The sequence below is a fragment of the Mus musculus genome, chromosome X (assembly GCF_000001635.26).
Source record: "Mus musculus strain C57BL/6J chromosome X, GRCm38.p6 C57BL/6J".
Lineage (NCBI taxonomy): Eukaryota > Metazoa > Chordata > Mammalia > Rodentia > Muridae > Mus > Mus musculus.
The window spans coordinates 125339848-125362052 of record NC_000086.7 but is presented as its reverse complement, the minus strand read 5'-3'; positions in this window follow the sequence as shown (position 1 = coordinate 125362052).

The following is a 22205-nucleotide window of genomic DNA, read 5'->3' as shown; positions in this document are numbered from 1 at the left end:
TGCAGGTAAACATTCTTCCTGACATTCCTTATGTGATTTATTGACTTGTATTAATGTTGTGAACTTGCTAGTACCTTTTATAAAATAGAAGCTTGGAATACCATATCATCATGTATCCTGAGAAAGTGTAAGAATTGAATACAACAGGAAATAGGTTCCACCTTTTCTCTCTCTCCTAGAAATAAAGTCTAAATCCTTCTTTTGAAGTGAGTACTTTTTCTTGTGAATGTGAATTTCTCTGGCTACACAAGTTTAAAGAACTTTTAGCACTTAGCAGGGAAGGCACTGTGTCCTAACTCAATACTCCACTATTAAACCACAGGTATTAATCATCAGAGTTGGGCAAATTTAACCACAAAATAAGCCAGAAAATTTTAAGCTTCCAGAAGCCATCAGCTTTCAACCATCAGGGCAATTAGAAGGAAATTTAAAAAGGAAAGAGGAATTAAAGATTTTCTAGAATTCAATGAATTGCACAAAATTCCAAGTAAATGGGGTACAATGAAAACAGAGCTAAGATGAAGGTTCATAGTTATGAGTGTATTCATAAGAAATTGTAGAGATCTCATACCCACCAATTAACAGCATGTCAGAAAACTCTGTTTCAAATAGAAGCACAGCCACCAAAGCTAAATAGACAGCAGGAAATAATCAAACTCAAAACTAAAATCAATAAAAAAATCAAAGAGAACAAGACAAAGAATCAGGCAACAAATATTTGGTTCTTTGAGAAAATCATCAGGATGGACAAACCTTTTTTCAAAACTAACTAAAAGAAAGAGAGAGAAAGCATACAAATTAACAAAATTAGAAATGAAGAGGAAGACATAATAACAGACACCGAGATCATTGGTTTTCACTTTAAAAACCTGTACTCCAGAAACATGGAAAACCAAAATAGAAAAAATAAAAAGGACAATTTTCGCAATAGATACAATTTGCTAAAGCTGAATCAAGATCAACTTGAATAGTCCTATAGACAAAGGAAATATAACCTGTCATTTAATATCTCCCAAACAAAACCAGACAAGGTTAGATGGTTTTAGAGCAGGATTATACCATACTTTCAAAAAAGTGCTAATACTGATACACAAATTGTTTAACCAGATAAAAACAGAAGGAAAGTTGACAAAATTTACTTCATGGGGATACAGACAATGTGATACTTAAGTCACACAAAGACTCAACAAAGAAAGAGAATTTCAGACCAATTGCCCTTATAAATATCGATTTAAAAATACTCAATAAAATACTTGTAAACAGAATTCAAAGATATATAAAAATATCACCCCTATGATGAAGTAGAGTTCATTTTACATATGCAGGGATGGATCAACATACAAAACTCTTTCACTGTAATCTACCATGTAAGCAAACTAAAAGGAAAAAATACCACACGATTATCATATTCAATGTTGAAGAAGACTCCAACAAAATCCAACACTCCTTGATGATAAATTCTTAAAGAGATGAGGGATACATGTCACATGCTTGAACATAATAAAGCCAATACATTGAAAGCTGACTTCCAATATCAAATTAAATGGAGAGAAAAAATATTCCCTAAAAAGCAATAATATGGTAAAAGTATATATTCTCTGTATCTATTCTGTATAGCACCTGAAGTTTGAACAACAACAATAAGGAAAGGAAGAAGATCAAGGTATACAAATTGAAAAGGAAAAAGTCAAACTATTGCTATTCAGATACAGTAGTATACATAAGTGACATGATGCAAATTTAACTGAAAATAAACAGTAGACTTCCTATAAACAGTCTCTCTTCCTATTGATGCAAGATAAGGCCATCCTCTGCTACATGTGCAGCTGGAGCCGTGGGTCCCTCCATGTGTTTTCTTTGGTTGGAGCTTTAGTTCCTGGGAGCTCTGAGGAGTCTGGTTGGTTGATATTGTTGTTTTTCCTATGATATTGCAAACCTCTTCAGCTCCTTCAGTCCTTCCCCTAACTTCTACATTGGGGTCCCAAAGCTCATTCTGATGGTTGACTGCAAGAATCCACATCTGTATCAGTAAGAATTTGGCAAAGCCTCTCAGGAAACATCTATATCAGGCTCCTGTCAGCAAGCATTTGTTGGCATCAGCAATAGTGCCTGGGCTTGGTGGCTGTATATGGGATATATCCCCATGTGGGGCAGTCTCTGGATGGCTTTTCCTTCAGTCTCTGCTCCACTCTTTGTCCCTGTATTTCCTTTCAACATGAACAATTCTGGGTCAAAATTTTTGAAAATGGTAGTGGACCCATCTCTCGACCAGACCCAATTCCTAACCTCTGGATATGTTTTCTACAGGTTCTCTCTCCCCTTTGTTGGGGATTTCACCTAATGTCAAACCTGTAGGGTCCTGTGATCCTCTTGTTTCCTGGAATCTGGAAGTTTCTGTTGGCTTCCCCCAGTTCCCTATCCCCAGTTTCAAGCTGTACTACAGAGAAGAAGCAATAAAGACTGCATGGTATTGGCATAAATACAGATAGGTTGATCAATAAATTGATGTGAAGACACAGAAGTGAATCCATACCTATGAAAACTTGATTTTAACAAGACGCCAAAACTATACAATGGAATAGATGAAACATTTTCAACAAATGATGCTGGTATTACTGGATATCTGCTTGTAGAAGACTACAAGTAGATCCATATCTATTACCCTGCACAAAAGTCAACTCCAAATGGATCAAAGATCTGATCAAGAAACCCTGATATACTAAATCTGATAAAAGAGGAAGTGGAGAATAACCTTGAAATCATTGGCAGAGGAGATAACTTCCTAAACAGAACTCTAATAGTTCAGCCACTAAGATCAACAATTAATAAATGAAACCTCATTAAACTGAAAATATTTTGTAAGACATGGGGCACAGTCAATAGAACAATATGTCAGCTTACAGAATGGCTTAACCAACCCTATATCTGACAGAATGTTGATATCCAAAATATATAAAGAACTCAACAAATTAAACATCAACAAAGCAAATAATACATTAAAAATGGGGAACAGTGTTAAGCAAAGAATTCTTGATAGAGGAATCTAATGACTGAGAAGCACTTAAAGAAATGTTCATTATCCTTAGTCATAAGGTAAATGCAAAATGATATGACTCTGAGATTTTATCTTACAAACATCAGAATGGCTAATATCTAAGACTTAAATGACAGCACATTCTGCCTCAGGGACAAAGATAGACAGCACCTCAGAGTAAAAGGCTGGAAAACAATTTTCCAAGCAAATGGTCTGAAGAAACAAGCTGGAGTATCCATTCAAATATCAAACAAAATCGACTTCCAAACCAAAGTTATCCAAAAAGTCAAGGAAGAACAGCACATTATGTTGAGGTTGTGGAAGAAATGGAAGACTCCTTCATTGCTGGTACGAATGTAAACTTGTACAACAACTTTGGAAATAAATTTGGTGGCTTCTCAGAAAATTGGGTGTAGTTGTATCAAAAAAAAAAAAAACACAAAAAAAACAAAAAAAAAGAAAAGAAAACAAACAAACAAAAAAAAAAACCAAAAAAACAGCTATAACACTCCTATATATATACCAAAAGGAAACTCCATCCTACCACCATAAGAGTACTTACTCAATTATGTTCATAGAGGCATTATTCATAATAGCCAGAAACTGGAAACAACCTAGATATCCCTCAATCAAAAAAAAAGAATAAAGAAAATGTGGTACACTTACACAGTGGAATGCTTCACAGCTATTAAAAACAAAGACAATTTGAAATGTGTTCAAAAAATAGATGGTGCAAGAAAATATCACCATGAGTGAGGTAACCTAGACCCACATTGGCAAACATTGTACATATTCACATATAAGTTCGTACTGATTATAAAGGATAACCATGTTGTAGTCCAAAGATGCCAAAAATGATATCTCACTGAGATTGGAATATAGACTAGGCATTTTCATTGGACATGGGAATAGCACTGGACAAGAGGGGGTGTTTGGATGCAAACCAGAAGGATCATGTTGGGGAAACAATTGAGGGAGAGAGAACTGGAAGAGACAATTGGATTGGGGAAATTCATCTCTGGAATGAGCTAGAAACCTACAGAAATCGAAATTCCTTAGAATCTAAGACAGTTAATTGAGGGTAACAGTAACTAACCCTCTTTGCAATGGGTAATATGAAGCCTGAAATGTCCATCTCCTGTAGCCAGGCAAGATTTTCAATTGAGGGAATGGGACACCAGTCCTACTACAAAAAATTCATCCTCCAATTTCTCCTGCCTACAAGATGTGCAGGGGTAAAGTTAGAACAAATATTGAGGGAATGGCCAACCAATGACTGCTCCAGCTTGAGACCTATGCCAAGAAATAGAGCACATCCTTGATACTGTTAACAACGTTCTGCTATACTAGCAAATAGGAGTCTAGCATAACTGTCATGAGAAAGACTTCAACTATCAATTGATGGAGGCATATGGAAGAACCACAGCCAAAATTTCATTTGACTTTAGGGGATCTGTGAAAAAGGAAGAAGGCTTATTGGAGTCAAGGAGGTCAAGGAAACCACAAGAAAATCCACAGAATCAACTTACCTGAGTTCTTGGGGCCACACAGACACTGAGCCAACAAGGTAGCATTCATGAGAATGACCTTGGCCCTTGGCACATATGTAAAATTTATGTAGCTTGGGATTCATGTGGAACCCTTAACAATGTGAGAACATTCTCTCCCTGTCTCTGTTGCCTGCCTTTGAGACATTTTCAGCTGATTGAGCTGCCTCTTCTAGCTTTAATAGGAGAGGATGCTCCAAGTTTGTAATTTGATATGACAAGGCAGTTTTATATCCATGGGAGGTCTCTCCTTTTCTGAAGAGAAAGGAAGGAGGAATGGATGTGGGGAAGGTGAGGTCCTGGGAAGGACTTCAAGAAGAGGAGGGAGGGGAAGCTACACTTGGGATGTATTTTCTGATTACAGTTTCCCCTAACAGTTACTCCTTCAGGTTCCTTCCACTTCTCCTCCAATCCAGATTCCTACTGTCTGTCACTTTTTAGGAAACAAATAGGTATGTAAGGAATACTAATGAAATAAACCAAACTAACTGAATAGGACAAAACAACCAAAGAAAATAAACAAATGCACACACACACACACACACACACACACACACACACAAACACATATAGATATAGAAACACACATTCACATACTCTATCTAATCAAAACCCCAAACCAGAAAACATAATATACACAAAGAACCTGTATGATAGGAAAACAAACAAACAAAATACCCAAAGTTAACATTCTTAGACAAAGAGGCTCTAAAGATGCTGTCTTAGTTAGGGTTTTACTGCTGTGAACAGGCACTATGATCAAGGCAAGTCTTATAAAGGACAACATTTAATTGGAGCTAGCTTACAGGTTCAGATGTTCAGTCCATTATCATCAAGGTGGGACATGGCAGCATCCAAGCAGGCATGGAGTTGGCACAGCTGAGATTACTACATCTTCATCTGTAAGGCTGCTAGTGGAAGACTGACTTCCTCACAGCTAAGATGAAGGTATTAAGCCCACACCTATAGTGACACACCTACTCCAAGACCACATCTCCTAATAGTGCCATTCCCTGTGCCAAGCATATACAAACAATCACAGATATCATTGAGTGGAATCCATACTCAACAATGCTTGAATGGCCAAGAACCTGAAACTAGAAATGCCAGGGATCTAGAGAAAGAACAAATACTACTATTCTACTAAAGGAGTATAGCAAATAAATGACTCCTGTTGACATTTTGCTATACTCATAGATCTGTATCTTGCTCATTCATCATCACAGAAGTATCCTCATGCAGCAGATGGAAACAAATACAGAGACTTGCAGCCAGATAATATGCAAAGCCTGAGGGACCTTCTAACATTCAGTCCCACAAAGGAGGTCACCATCAAATCTCCCCCTCAGTGCTCAGGGAACACTGTAATAAAAGACAGAAACAGTGTAAGATCATAAAAACGATCTTGATTGAAATACTAGAATTTAGTCCTAGCTACACACTTTTATTAAAAAACTAGCATCAATGAAATTTATATTGTAGAGTTGTTTCTATAACAAAACAAACGATCTACATTTGGGGTTGGTCTTCCTATCTCACATAATCAAATCAGGAAAAAAAAATTCCTCACAGGTGCCCCAAATTCTCAGAGTTCTAGTGAATTCCTAATATTATCAGGGTTACAACCAAGACTAGCCATCATAAGTCTACCTCTTGTCAATAAGACATACAATCATATCTCCTTATATTATGTTAATTTCCAAAGGAAAGCAATAGTTATGATTAGCATAGTATCCAATATACAACTGCAAATAAAGTATATGAATTTCTTGGGCATAATCATGCTTAACATGAGATAAGAATTCCATATACAACTACAATCATATTTTATCTTTTAGAATAGATTACAATCTCTTAATTGTAACACCCTGTAAAATCAAAGTCAAAGCATTGCTTACTTACAAAGTACACTGACATGAATATACATTCTCATTCAAAATAAGAGGAAAAGAAACATAAACAGGAAATACTGGAACAAATCAAGATCAAATCTAGCTAGACAAACCTCAAAACCTAAAGTTCAGTACATTGTGGCTTAAATAGCTCTTCCTATCTAGCTTTAATGACTACAATATATTTCTCTGTCTTGGGATTGGTTCCATTCTTTGTTTGTAGCTTTCTTTGAGAGATATCCCACAGCTGTGGACCTTCTTATATCCAGGGTGCTATATCACAATATAGGCTTCACTTTCATACCTTCACAAATAGCCTCTCTAGGCATCTATTCAGGGACTTCGCTGCAACCTGGATGCCCTCAGTGGCTTTCCATAACCAAGTAGGAAGACTCCATGGCTCCTTTACTTCTGTATCCTTCATTAATCTGACGAAAGAACTACATGATGGATGTTGCCAAGTTCTTTTGCCTGCTTAAGATAGAACCTGCCTGCTTCCTTGAATACATTTTCATAAATTTGATATGTTGTTTTTCTGCTATAAACAGATAAATCCTTAGGACATTTCTTTGCACAACTTGCAGGATTAGCTTGGTGGATTCTCACCTCGAGGAAACTACTCCCTTTATTACATTACTCCTTATATCTTTCAACACTAACTATGGCTCCCACAAAAAAATTTTCTGGTGCTCTTTTTTCTCCATACTTAGTTCTAGCTCATCCCTTGAAGAATGAGTACAATCAAGAAAACTAAAGACAAGAAGCATTAGAGATGTGGGAATAAAGTACACCTCCTCTGCTGGTGGGTGTTTAAGTTGGTACATTCAGGATAAAATCAGTGTGGAATTTTCTAAAAATATCTAAAAATAGAACTAACTGGTGACTCACGTATATCACACTTGAGTGTAGAAAAGATAGCGTGGTTATCTAGTGATATTTGCTCAGTCATTTTTGTCACTTTTGTTTTCAAAATAACTAGAAGATGCAATCAGCTGTAACTAAATTTGCTGGAGAGTATATGGAACTTGAAAATACTATATAGTAAATGCGTTAAGTCAGGCCTATAAAGAGAAATGCTACGTGTCTGTAATCACATTTGCTCTAGCTTCAACTTTTAGATTTTATGTTTTACTTGGAGTATCTGTGGAGATAAGGAACCCCAAAGTGGCACATGGCATGGAAGAAAGCAAGAAGCCTTTATGGAAGGAGTGAATGACAGAACACATGCAAAATAATAGGAGGAGGAAACATCAGGGATTACAAGTTTAGGTAAGCATGAGGATAGGATTATGTCTGTTATTCCCTTACAGAATGCCACAATTTAGGAAACTTATTTAAAATATTACAGTTAAGTGGCATTACTCTTGGTTACAGTCCAAAACTTGATACTACAACCCTTTCTGAAGAAACCACATACTCGAGTAATAGAACATGAATAAATAAAGTTTTAACCAATCTTGAAATTTAATCCTTAGGGCTTGCTGTTATATAGTGGCAGAAAGTTCTGTTTATGCTACTAGCAGATAAAGTAATCAAGCAGATTACACATCCGTGATCCCTGTCAAAAACATTAGTGACTCATTTGAAATATACTGTGTACATATATATCATCTAGGTTTAAAGTAATATATTCCTGTTGTCTATTTTTCTGTGTTTACTTCTAGATCATAGGAATTATTTTACTGTTACCTAGAACTGATTTTAAAACGAGGACAGAATACTTTGTCTTAATAATCTCATGCCTACCTAAACATAAATACACAATATTGTTTAAACAATAATAATTATGAATATTTTCTATCTACATTGGGTAGTGCCATAATAAGTAAGTATTTCAAACTACTGATTAATAATATGAAACAAAAGAAACTGTTAAATTTTAGGATAGATAGTTACAGTACTTCATAAACTTGTCAACAAATTACACTGGAAAGGAGAAATAGAATACATTGGTTTCTCCATCTATGGCAATTGAGAATTTGGCCAGGTATAGTAGCCTGGGCTGGCATTTCAGTTCTCTTAGTGTCTGTACAACATCTGCCCAGGCTCTTCTGGCTTTCCTAGTCTCTGGTGAAAAGTCTGGTGTAGTTCTGATAGGCGTGTCTTTATATGTTACTTGACCCTTCTCCCTTACTGCTTTTAATATTCTATCTTTTTTTAGTGAATTTGTTGGTCTGATTATTATGTGTTGGGAGGAATTTCTTTTCTGGTCCAGTCTTTTTGGAGTTCTGTAGGCTTCTTGTATGTTCATGGGCATCTCTTTCTTTAGGTTTGGGAATTTTTGTTCTATAATTTTGTTGAAGATATTTGCTGGCCCTTTAAGTTGAAAATCTTCATTCTCATCAACTCCTATTATCCGTAGGTTTGGTCTTCTCATTGTGTCCTGTATTTCCTGGATGTTTTGAGTTAGGATCCTTTTGCATTTTGCATTTTCTTTGATTGTTGTGCTGATGTTCTTTATGGAATCTTCTACACCTGACATTCTCTCTTCCATCTTGTATTCTGTTGCTGATGCTCCTATCTATGGTTCCAGATATATTTCCTAGGGTTTCTATCTCCAGCATTGCCTCACTTTGTGTTTTTTATATTGTGTCTACTTCCCTTTTTAGGTCTAGTATGGTTTTGTTCATTTCCATCACCTGTTTGGATGTGTTTTCCTGTTTTCATATAAGGACTTCTACCTGTTTGGTTGTGTTTTCCTGTTTTTATTTAAGGACTTATAACTCTTTAGCAGTGTTCTCCTGTATTTCTTTAAGTGAGTTATGACAGTCCTTCTTGATGTCCTCTACCATCATCATGAGATATGCTTTTAAATTCGGGTCTAGCTTTTCGGTTGTGTTAGGGTGGGAGTGCTGTGTTCTGATAATGGTGAGTGGTCTTGATTTCTGTTAGTAGCATTCTTACGTTTGCCTTTTGACATCTGGTAATCTCTGGAGCTAGTTGTTATAGTTGTCTCTGGTTAGAGCTTGTTCCTCAGGTGATTCTGTTAGCCTCTATCAGCAGAACTGGGAGACTAGTTCTCTCCTCTGAGTTTCAGTGGTCAGAGCACTCTCTGAAGGCAAGCTCTTCTCTTACAGGAAAGGTGCACAGATATATGGCCTTAAGACCTCCCTCCTGGTCGAACACGAAGGCCCATAACAGGATATGTCCTGAAGCTGAGTTGCGTTGGCCTGTCCCAGAAGGTGTTAGCTTCTGTATTCTACACTCTCACATGTGCAGAATACTCTCAGAGGGGTCCTGGAAACAAGATGTCTGCAGCTGATGCTCAGGCAAAGCACTCCTGCACCAGGTGGACCCCTTTCCTCTGGCCGGGAAAGTGGCCGGATGTCTGGGGCCTTTGCAGAATTCACTCGCCAGGGACCCGGACCAGTCTGGTGGTTCTTCAGAAAATTGACATAGTACTACCAGAAGATCCAGCAACACCTCTCCTAAGCATATACTCAGAAGATACTCCATTGTGTAATAAGGATTCATTCTCTATGATGTTCATGCCAGCCTTATTTATTTATTTTTTTAAATATTTTTTATTATTACATATTTTCCTCAATTACATTTAGAATGCTATCCCAAAAGTCCCCCATACCCTCCCCCCCACTTCCTTAACCACACATTCCCATTTTTTGGCCCTGGCATTCCCCTGTACTGGGGCATATAAAGTTTGCATGTCCAATGGGCCTCTCTTTCCAGTGATGGCCTACTAGGCCATCTTTTGATACATATGCAGCTAGTGTCAAGAGCTCCAGGGTACTGGTTAGATCATAATGTTGTTGCACCTACAGGGTTGCAGATCTATTTTGCTCCTTGGATACTTTCTCTAGCTCCTCCATTGGGGGCCCTGTGCTCCATCCAATAGCTGACTGTGAGCATCTACTTATGTGTTTGCTAGGCCCCAGCCTTGTCTCACAAGAGACAGCTATATCCGGGTCTTTTCAGCAAAATCTTGCTAGTGTATGCAATGGTGTCATCGTTTGAAGGCTATTTATGGGATAGATCTCTGGATATCGCAGTCTCTAGATGGTCCATTCTTTTGTCTCAGCTCCAAATTTTGTCTCTGTAACAGTCTGGCGGTTCCTCAGAAAATTGGACATAGTACTACCAGAGGATCCCGCAATACCTCTCCTGGGCATATATCCAGAAGATGTCCCAACCGGTAAGAAGGACACATGCTCCACTATGTTCATAGCATCCTTATTTATAATAGCCAGAAGCTGGAAAGAACCCAGATGCCCCTCAACAGAGGAATGGATACAAAAAATGTGGTACATTTACACAATGGAATACTACTCAGCTATTAAAAAAAATGAATTTATGAAATTCCTAGGCAAATGGATGGACCTGGAGGGCATCATCCTGAGTGAGGTAACACAATCACAAAAGAACTCAAATGATATGTACTCACTGATAAGTTGATATTAGCCCAGAAACTTAATGTACCGGAAATATAAGATACAATTTGTAAAACACATGAAACTGAAGAAGAACGAAGAACAAATTGTGGACACTTTGCCCCTTCTTGGAATTGGAAACAGTCACGAGCCTTATTTATAATAGCCATTTGTTCGAAAGAACTCAGATGTTGCTCAACAGAGGAATGGATACAGAAATTCTGCTACATTTAAACAATGGAGTACTATTCAGCAATTAAAAACAATGAATTTATGAAATTCTTAGGCAAATGCATGTATCTGGAGGATATCATCCTGAGTGTGGTAATCCAATCACAAAAGAACACATATGATATGTACTAACTTATAAGCAGATATTAGATCAGAAACAGACTACTCAAGATACAATTTGCAAAACACATGAAACTCGAGATGAAGGAAGACCAAAGTGTCGATACTTCATTGGTTCTTATAATGGGGAACAAAATACCCATGGAAGGACTTACAGAGACAAAGTTTGGAGCTGAGAAAAAAGAAAGGACCATCCAGAGATTGCCCCACCTGGTGATGCATCCCATATACAACCACCAAACCCAGACAATATTGCATATGCCAGCAAATTTTTTCTGACAGGACCCTGGAATAGCTATCTATTGTGAGGCTATACCAGTTCCTGGCAAATACAGAAGTGGATACTCACAGTCATCTATTGGATGGTACACGAGGCCCCTAATGTGGAATCTAGAGAAAGTACCCAAGGAGCTAAAGGGGTCTGCAACCTTATAGGAGGATCAACAATATGAACTAACCAGTAACCCCCTGAACTATGTATCTAGTTGCATATGTAGCAGAGGATGGCCTAGTCAGCCATCACAGAGAGGAGAGTCACTTGGTCTTCTGAAGATAATATACCCAAGTACAGGGGAATGTCAGGGCCAGGAAGCAGGAGTGGGTGAGTTGGCAAGCAGGGTAGGGGATTGGTATAGGAAACTTTCGGGATAGCATTTGAAATGTAAATGAAGAAAAATATCTAATAAAAAATGAGGTAAAAATATTCGCAAAACCTTATACTAGCACGTTAAAAGCACATCCTAAAGCTCTCAAACACACAGAAGAAATGACACCCAAAAGAAGTGGTGGCAGGAAATAGTAAGACTCAGGGTGGAAAAAAATATAATAGAAAGAAAATTACAAAACAATTTTGGAACAAGTATTGGTTCTTTGACAAGATCACTAAGATCATCAAACTATTATCCAAGTTAAATAAAATTAAAAAAAAAAGATAATATCCAAATTAGCAAAATGAGATATTAAATGGGGGGACGTAACAACAGACACCTGATAGGTCGGAAAGTTTCGCAAAGTGCTTCTTCCTCCCAGAAGCACACTTGCTCAACCATATTAATTGCTGCTGTATTCATAATTATCTGCAACTGGAAACAACCTACATGTCCATAAACTGAAGAATGTATAACATATATGTTATATTTATACAATGGAACATTACTCAGCTGTTATGAAATGGGTGGAAACAGAAAAAAAAAACAAAACAAAAAAAAACAAAAAACAAAAACATAACCTGAATAAAGTATCCCAGTCCCAGGATGATAAATATGCTATGTGTTGATTTATATGTTGATATTGACTGGGCTGGATAGTTTTTTGTCAACTTGCCACAAAGTAAAGTCCCCTGAGATTAGGGAACTTCAATTGAGAAAATGTCTCCTTAAGATTGGTCTCTGCAGGCAAGACTGCAGGGCATTTTCTTAATTAATGATTGATGGGGAGGATTTCTGCCCATTGTTGGTACTGCCATCAATGTGCTTGTGGTTCTGAGTTCTCTATGAGAAAGCATGAAATCATGGGGAACTAGCCACTAAATAGCATGCTGCAGACACTCTGGGCCCCTTTATCTGTGTGGAAAGGATCTCTAGTCACAGGTGGAAAAAGCGTTGGATGAAATGATAGACAGATACACACAGGAGAGGTTGTGTAGAATCTGAATGTAATGTGTTAAATTGAGCATCAAACTTTTTATACAGAAGAGAAGAGTGAAGTTGGGTGACACACCAGCAAGGTATAAAGAGGTTACTGGATTCTTACAGAAAACAGAGGAAAACAAAGAAAGAAGGTCTGGCAGGAACCACCTGGAATAAAATTCTTTGTTAACAACTGGGATCAAAAAGAGCTCCACCAAAGATCCACTTAATCTTAGAAGCCAGGGTCAATGGTTTTTTGCCCTTGCTATGGTTCCTATTCCAGTCTATTGTATAGTCCACCTTCCCCCTATGCCATTGTAAATACGTGTATATGGGTGTAACTCAGCTATCTATAGTTCTAAGTATGTACTCTGCTTCCTCCTTAGGTCTCAAACTTCCTTCTTCCTAGATGATGGTAAATTCCTGTGTAGGGCAGTGACTTAGCTTTTATTCAAAGTGATAGTATAATACCAGAGGCAATTCTGAATGTCACTGAATAGGCAACATTCTTACTGAATTCCAAGACAATGGTCAGCACAAGGACTTTCTAGGACATTGGAACACTGGTGAAAGCTTAGCTATGTCAGATTTCAATCTTAAAAAGCACTTATAATAAGATAACACTAAAAGAGAGCATGTGGATCCATACACCAGACTAACATGGGAATAGGGTATGAGTATATGGGTTAATGAGAACGCCAAAACTCCAGAAGGTGAGCTTCTGTGAAACTCTTTGCCTCATGAGCGCTTCCAGGCCTCTCGGCCTGTCAAGCTGACTTGACTGGTGTGTGTGGCAGCAGCACCCATCTATGGTCTCTGTATCAGCTCCTGCCTCTAGGTTCTTGGCCCATTTCAGTTCCTGTTCTGTCTGTCTTCAATGATGAATAGCAATGAGGAAGGGTAAACCAAATAAGTCCTACCCTCCCCAACTTGTGCTTGGGTTATAGTTTTTGGTGACAGCAATAGAAACATTAAGACATTCAACATTACATAAGTGATGGCCTGTCTACAATCTGTAGATCCAGTGAAGTTAGGTATAGATGAAGGGACTTGGGTGCACACATGGATACCCATGGTATGGGGAAATAGAATGGATTTTATTAGTGGACAAAGGTGGACAAGAAAGAGAAAATCAGGTGGCATAGTGGAGGGAGATAGGGTTGAATAAGGAAATGCAGGAAGAGATAGTTGAAAGAGAGAGGTATGTAATGAAAGATGACAGAAAGGGGGAGGAACTGGAGAGGATGGGAGGTAGTAAAAGAACCGTGGGGAGTAAAATTTTGGGGGACTGTAAGCAGGGTCTATTAAATGAGAAATTAATTTTATTTTTACTTTTACTAGAATATTAAGCATGGCAGAGGGGCTCCCAGGAATGCACATTTTACCACCAAAATACTGGGCTTTGATGGATTCTTGTTGAGGTGAACCACTTAAAAGCTGTTACCACTCTGTGGGTAACAGGGGCAATAATGATAATATATACATTTTTCAATAAGACTTTACATAATCCTTTAAGTCAGCTTTATACAACACAGTATTGGTACTGGTTAGACAGATAAGTGGTAACCGTAACTATGCCAGCTAATCTGTGTTTGATCCTCAAGATGCGCATGGTAGAAGGAAAGACAAGACATTATGACATGTACTTTTGAATTCCATATGTATGTTATACACTGTAGCAAAATATTAGATAGATAGATGTTGGGTGCTGTGCAAAAGGAACAGCAAAACCATTAGAAATTATGGAATGTGACCCAGAAGATAGCCCAAGCATGGTGGATGTGCCTGGGAGAGGCAGAGCCCCGATGACTGTGTCCTGAGGATTTCATGCTGTTGAGGATTTCATGCTGTTGTAGAGTTTCTCTCTACTTGCTGCCCTCACATCACATCCCTCATAATCTATGGATTGTATGAAAATTTAAGGGGGGTTCCAGCCCCTCACTGGGCAATATCATAGCCACCCACAGTGTTAGTTAGATCTAACTTTCTCAAGGATTGCAGCTGATGCAGAACAATACTTAAACCACGATCTTGGAAAGAATTACTACGAAAAACATGCCTTTTTTTTTTTTTTTAAGTCAGGCTGGTGTTCAGGTGATGATTATTTCCTTGCACCCATTTTCCCCCTCTGATTCCTGATATGATTTAAGATAAACATGGTTAATCAATAGATGTTCACCCTGAGAATTCAAAGTAGAAAGGGATGATAGGTTTTTATATAAAAGTTTAGTTTTGTGATTCTTTTAATATTTTTGAAGGATTAATTTTTGAGATAGATAAAAACTAATCCTTTCTATATAACAGCAAATTTCAGTCTACAAGTAAGAGAAACTGGCTGAAACATAAATTACCTTACTTGCTTACAACTTGTTAATCTATAACAAGTTTTTTAGTTAGAAATGTGTGTTGGTTCTTGGGAATAATATTGGATATTTATAAACATAATTTATAAATAGCTCATCATAAAAGTATAGTGAGAAGATGCTTTTCCTTATATATACTCATAATTATTCACTAGAAGAAAATAGAAAGTAACCAGTATAAATTTTATACTAATTGAAAGATTGTGCAGAGATATATAAGCAGTGTGAGAAAAATTATGTTGGTGCTTTGCTCCATCCACCAAATGTGAGTATATATGGAAAGTGGTTGAAGCTTTGCACTGTCCAACAAATGTGTGTGTGTTTGTGTGTGTGTGTGTGTGTGTGTGTGTGTAAGATTGTTTGTGCTTCTTAAAGCTTGCTTCTTCCACCATGTATGTAAATGTGTCTTGCCTGCTTTATATGCCATCTAACCAACATCCCCTCCTTGGATCATTGAACACACTATCACAGCTACTCTTGGAAAGACAGACAGACAGCAAACACACAGAACCCTACTGGGCATGGTTTGAGCATGTATGAGACCACCCCCATCCTCCAGTGACAACCTTCCTCCAACAAAGAAACACTTAGTCCAACAAGGTTAGTCATCCAAATACTGCCTATGGGCCGATGAGAACCAATTACATTAAAACTACCACACCTACCTAGCTACATGCATACATATATTCATGCATGAGAGATAAACAGAGAAATAGGGTGAGAGAAATAGAAAGAGAGAGAGTGATAGGTAGATGATAGAGAAATAGTTGCATACATATCTACATAAATACATTCAATCATTACTTCATACATATATACATTCATACATACATACATACATACATATATAGATGATGGATAGACAGACAATTAAATGTGATATTAATCTAAACACTAAAGACTTGGTGCCCTTTACTGCACACACACACCCTGAGCATTGTTTACAATCCTCAATTAAGACATAAAGGCTGGACATTTGAACTACAAAGACATTTACAAACAAACCCACAAAACCTACAATGTTCATTTGGTGTGCATAGATTTGATTAATATCTAGGATTTCCTTTGTTTCTGTATATTATGAGAGATTACACCCTAAAATCTTTCTCAAACTTGTTCATTACTTTAGTTACTACTGTGTACAACCTGATACTTATAATCCACTAGATAGTAATGTTACAGAAGATATTTATTGTGCTGAAGATATTCAGTCATACCCCTCAGCTCCAAAATATATCTTTTAAAGACACATAGTAAGGAATGATCTTCCAAATGACCTCAAATGAAACTGTCATCTGGTGGAAAATAACACAGCACAGGAAGAAGTTTACACATAAAATTTATATTCATGTGAATATTGGTCAAAATGATTACAATTGTAAAGTTGAATTACATAGTGGTATGTCTTTGAAACAATAGGAAAAAATGATGTGCATTCATTATGTTTTCCAAAAAGAGTAGGAAATGTAAAACATTTAAGCAGTGGGATGTTGGTTTCTAATGCCAGGAGATGACTAACATAGCAACATGCTAATAAAGTATCCTCTTCAAAAGTTAAAAGAAAACAGCAACACAAGAAGAGAACAAAAATCACAAGGAACCATGCCATCCGTGGCATCTTCAGGAGGATGTGCAGCAATCTGAACATGGTTTCAAGGACGTTAGTAGATGTCTAGTGCTTTATCAGCCTGACAGGTTTGTGTTCAACCAACCATGTCTGTATACTAAGGTTGGGAACAATCCATCGATGATGAGTGTCCTAAAGATGAGTTCTACTCCCCACTCTCCTTGCTGCTCTGGAGACTTCAAACCTGAGGGGAGGAATGTTATATTGATGAGTATGAGAATGCTCAAAGTCTCTTTGTCTACATTGTGTAAATGTGGCACCTCTTTAAATGAAGTGTAAGACCTGCTTGGCCAGAAAGTACAACCAGAGGCCTGTTGCATAAAGATGCTACTATAAAGACCCCATGTAATGAGAAAGGTCTTTCTGAAGTACCCTTGGACAGAGGTGGAATATAAGATCCAATTATTCAGAAATGGGATGTAGGCACTATTGATGGCCTTAGTGTCATACCAAGAACATCCCCAACACTAATCAGAGATGTATGACTAGTGGACAGAGGTGAGTGGGTAATGGACATTGGGAAGAAATGAGACCCTATGAGCCATGGAAAATAGATAGGACCCTAGTTTTCAGAGGGGAAATGCACGAGGGCATCTTTGTGAGAAATTGGAAATCTAAAACCCCTTTGTACAGGTAAAGTAGTATGTTTGGTTGGGTAGAGTTTAAATTTGCATGTTATTTCCTTGACATGAGATCAAAGACACAGCCTACCTCATGCAGTGGAGCCCATTCCAGGTACTTCCTAACAGCTAGCAACTCCTCATCAGAGACTAGAGCATCTGTCCACTGCAGTAAATGTGGTGCCGGATCAGGAAGCAGTCTGAGCACTCATCAAAAACCTGGCTGACAGTTCCACACTAGTTCTTCTCAGGCATATGTTCATCTCCTGGGTCTAGGTATGAATGGTGAGGAGCACATCATTTTAGTTTCTGCCTTGAGGGAATGAGCTTTTGTTCTGGGCTGTACTTCTTAATGTTCGGCTCAGGTACTTTAAGCTTGGGTGGTCTGGAGGTCCATTTGGGAGTTAAAATTGGGGGGGGGTGTCTAAGTGTCTGCATCAGAGGAGAACATTGCAAGGTCATTATTGGTCAGAAAGGCATATTTGATGACCACTTGGGGAAAATGAGATCTGAGGCCCCTGGTAACTCAGAGTCAGTAGATTGGAATCCCTTTGTCAAAGCAGAAGGATCTCAGGCCCAATAAAATAGACTTAGTAAGTTTAATCCCACAGGGGCATATTTAGAATGTCTGAGAACCCTTTGGATATTGGTGGACTGTAGCTCTCTATTAGAACTGGGAGGGCTGGTAGATCCTTTGTTGAGAAGTGGAATATTTCAGGTATAGTCTAAAAGCCAATTGAGTAAAAGACAGTAATTGGAATACTTTGGGTAAGGGGAGACATATGCAGTATCCCTACGTGCAGGAGAAGAATTGTTTCTGCCCGTCTCGGGATTGGTGATAGATCTAAGATTCTCTAAAATAGAAGGATGGCGATAGGAGCTTCATAGGATTGTATAGAATAGTTTTATCCTGTTATTCCTAAGTCTGCAGCACTATTGAGCCGAAATTGAACACTAATGGATACCTTGAGAATTATAGGACATTCCAGGTACTTACTCCTTCATCAGCTCCAAACTTGAAATCACAATCAAGAATACATATCATCTGAATGTCCGTGGTAGGCATGACAACAATCTTAGAAGTCTTCTAAGAGGGTGTAATGTAGTAGTCTCTGGTTTAGTGTCTTCCATAAATATATGTCGATCCACACATTCCTCTGCATGGAAGCCAGGGTATCTCTGTCTAAGGGAACACAACAAAGATATTAATCTGATTTACCCTTACCTTGATACTCTTCTGTTTGGGATCTCAGTTCAAAGTGTTCTGAAATCTCTTAGGTCAGAACAGTGCTTCCAAGACCACGGAAATTAGAAGTTATAGGTAGGACATCCACTGGGAAGTTTGTGAATCTGGGTGATTTCCTCAAACACACTGTGCTCCACACAGGTTGGAGCACTCTCTGTTGTGAATGTCTAAATCTTCCTAAGTAAGATAGGGGAGGAGCTTGTGCAGTTTTGCACAGAAGTAGGATGGTTGTGCCGTTCATCATAGAGGTAATGTGGCAAACTTCATGAGAATAAGGAAGTTGAAGCACTCTGGTCATAAGCAGCTTTTTGGGGACACTTTGCAAAAGTGAAATTCTAAACCTACTTGTCAGAGGGTTAAAATCTCTGGCTATTTTCAATAAATAAGAAATACCATTTCACATTGGAGAAAATGAAAATACCTTCTGGAGCAGAGGAAGTACCAGTATTGCTTGATCAGCTTCCAATTCTTTTTTGCAAAATTTAGAATATCCACATATTTTATGTGGTGTGTAGACAGCAGGCAGCAATTGTTTCAGTATTCCAACAGGTTGGATGGTTATCTTTGGTCTATGAAGCCTTTAGTCAGATGACATAAGAGCAAGGCCACTTTTCTTGAATATTGGAATGTCTCCTAATATTTGTAGCAGGAAGAAGTTTGGAAGTAATCTTAGACAGTTGGGATATAGCAGGCACACATAGTCAATAAGACAAGATCTATTTACACTTTGCAAGAGAGGGTAGGTATGAGTCCACCACTGAAAAAAAAAGGAAATATTTCAGTCCAATAGGGCATTAGGAGAAGGGTTTGTTGCCTTCAATAGACAGAGGGGGAAGAGGAAATATTTATGACTAGATGTGGTGTGTCTGAGGCTCCCATAGGCAGAGGGAGAGGCACTGAAGCCCTGGTATGACAGGATGACATTTACAGACCTCTTCGACAGAGGATGTGAATTTGAGAACCGCTGGAACAAAAAGAGTCATTCTGGTGCCCCTTTCAAATGAGGAGTTCGATGTGAGACACAGTTAAATGGAAATTTTTGCCCTCCATCAGATAGAGAATAGTTTGGAATCCTTCCTGGTCAGAGAAGGTAATTATTGAAGACCTTTTGGACTGGAAGTGAAGTTTGGAGCCTGGGGCAGGTAGAGATGATCTCAGGCCCATCAGGCTTACAAGACAGATGTTGGACCCTCATGTATACATAGGGCGCATTTGATATATAATGGACACAAATTAGTGGTCTAAGTATTGATGTTTAGGAGTAGAAGATTAAAGTAGAATTAGAGTCTGCTTAATGTCCCAAACCTCTTTAGGGATAAGGGAGTGACCTAGCCTACCTTAAGCAGTAGAGGTAGGACTGCTTCACAACTTAGAAGATTCCCATCTTCACATACACCTTACTAAGCCTGGCAGCAATACAAGCATTGTGCATCAGGCATGACTATAAGTCTCTAAGCACTCTTGAAGCTTATCATCAGTTATATGGGTGTTTGCATGAAGGATGGTATGAAGGATAGATGACCTAAATTTCAGGCTCTGTTAAGGCAGGGCAGAATTAAGTGAAATATAATTTCCTAGAGACCATGGTTGGAGGGAAATGATCTAAAGCTCATGATTGGAGCATTATATTTGAGGCCCATATGTATGTAGGGGTTGCTCTTAGGATATTTGGATTTTGGTACCCTTGGGAAAAATGAAAATTCTGAGATTCCAATAGTAAACTCCAGTCATAATTATAACTGATCTTGGACAGAAATGGAAGGTTTTGGGTATTTTTGGTAACAGCAGTAGGTCATGAAGGTCACTTATCCCAAGTGAAATTTTAATGACCCTTCATCCAAAGGTGATGGTGTGAGATACCTTGAAAACAGGTTCAGGTTGAGTAGCATATGTTCTTACCTGCAACTTCTATGGCCTTCCTAACCTGTTTAGCTTAAAAAGAAAGTACCTGGGGCTGGAGAGATGATTCAGTGGTTAAGAATACTGACGGCTCTTCCAGTGCTCCTGAGTTCACAAACATCTGTAATGGTATCCAGTGCCCTCTTCTAATGTGCAGGCACACAAGCATATGAAACATTATAAACATAATAAATAAATATTTAAAAAAGGAAGGAAGGAAGGAAGGAAGGAAGGAAGGAAGGAAGGAAAGAAAGAAAGAAAGGAAGAAAGAAAGAAAGAAAGAAAGAAAGAAAGAAAGAAAGAAAGGAAGGAAGGAGGGAAGAAAGTAAGAAAGAAAGAAAAAGAGAGAGAGAAAGAAAGAAAGAAAGAAAGAAAGAGAGAGAGAAAGAAAGAAAGAAAGAAAAAAGAGAGAGAGAGAAAGAAAGAAAAAGAAAGAAAGAAAGAAAGAAAGAAAGAAAGAAAGAAAGAAAGAAAGAAAGAAAGTAAGTTAGTTTTAGGCCATGTTTAACCAAATAGCAGGATCAAGTCACCTCACTGTGCACAAGGGAAAAATCTAGTTTACCTTGGGTAGAGGGAAAACAGAGTGGTAGTGCATGGTTTGCTTCCATCTAGTCTTCCCAGCTTCCATTATCTATATATTGTATATACTGTTGGGAAGAATACAAGGAACAGTCAGCACACTCTTCCAACATGGAGAGTGGTTGTCTGACCTGAGGTTGTATTGGTCTGTACCTATCTATAACTGAGAGACAGGAACACAGCATTTCTGACAACTACCTCTAGGAAGATCGCACATATATTAGTATTCCTTTCTATCTTCTGCCCTCTGTCCTACAATCAGAAACATGTGAGAGCCCACTGTGAAGTTGCAATTGTGTTTACCTTGCAATCTTTCTAGTAGAGAGTGGCACTGAGGTAATATGAGTTTAAGTCAAGTTTAAGGTGTCCTTAAATGAATACTCTTGTGCATCCCAAGAGGCTATATCTGAAGCTCCTATGACTACAGGTAGAATAAATGACACCCTCTTGGCCATAGGATCCAAACCTGAGGTCTCTGTCATCATTGTTCCATGGCACATACACCCTTGGCCAGTAATTAGATGTCTATGTTCCTTGAGGTTGAAGGAAGAAATCATAGTCCCCTTTTGTACTACAATGAACTGCATGTGAGTGGATATCATTCTACCTTTTTCAGTGGGAATGGCATAAGGCTTACTTGGTCTGGGGCATCTATTTTTTATTAGATATTTTCTTTATTTACATTTCAAATATTATCTAATTTCCTAGTTTGGCCTCTGAAAATCTCCTATGCCTTCCCCCTCCCCCTGCTCCCCAACCTACCTACTCCTGCTTCCTGACCCTGGCATTTGCCTATAATGGGGCATAGAGCCTTCACAGGATCAAGGGCCTCTCTTCCCATTGATGACCTACTAGGCCATCCTATGCTACACTTGTGGTTAGAGCCACAAGTTCCACCATGTGTTTTCTTTGATTGGTGGCATAGTTCCAAGGAGCTCTGGGGGTACTGGTTAGTTCATATTGATGTTCCTTCTATGGGGCTGCAATCCCCTTTAGGTCCCTGGGTATTTCTCTGGCTCCTTAATTGGGGACCT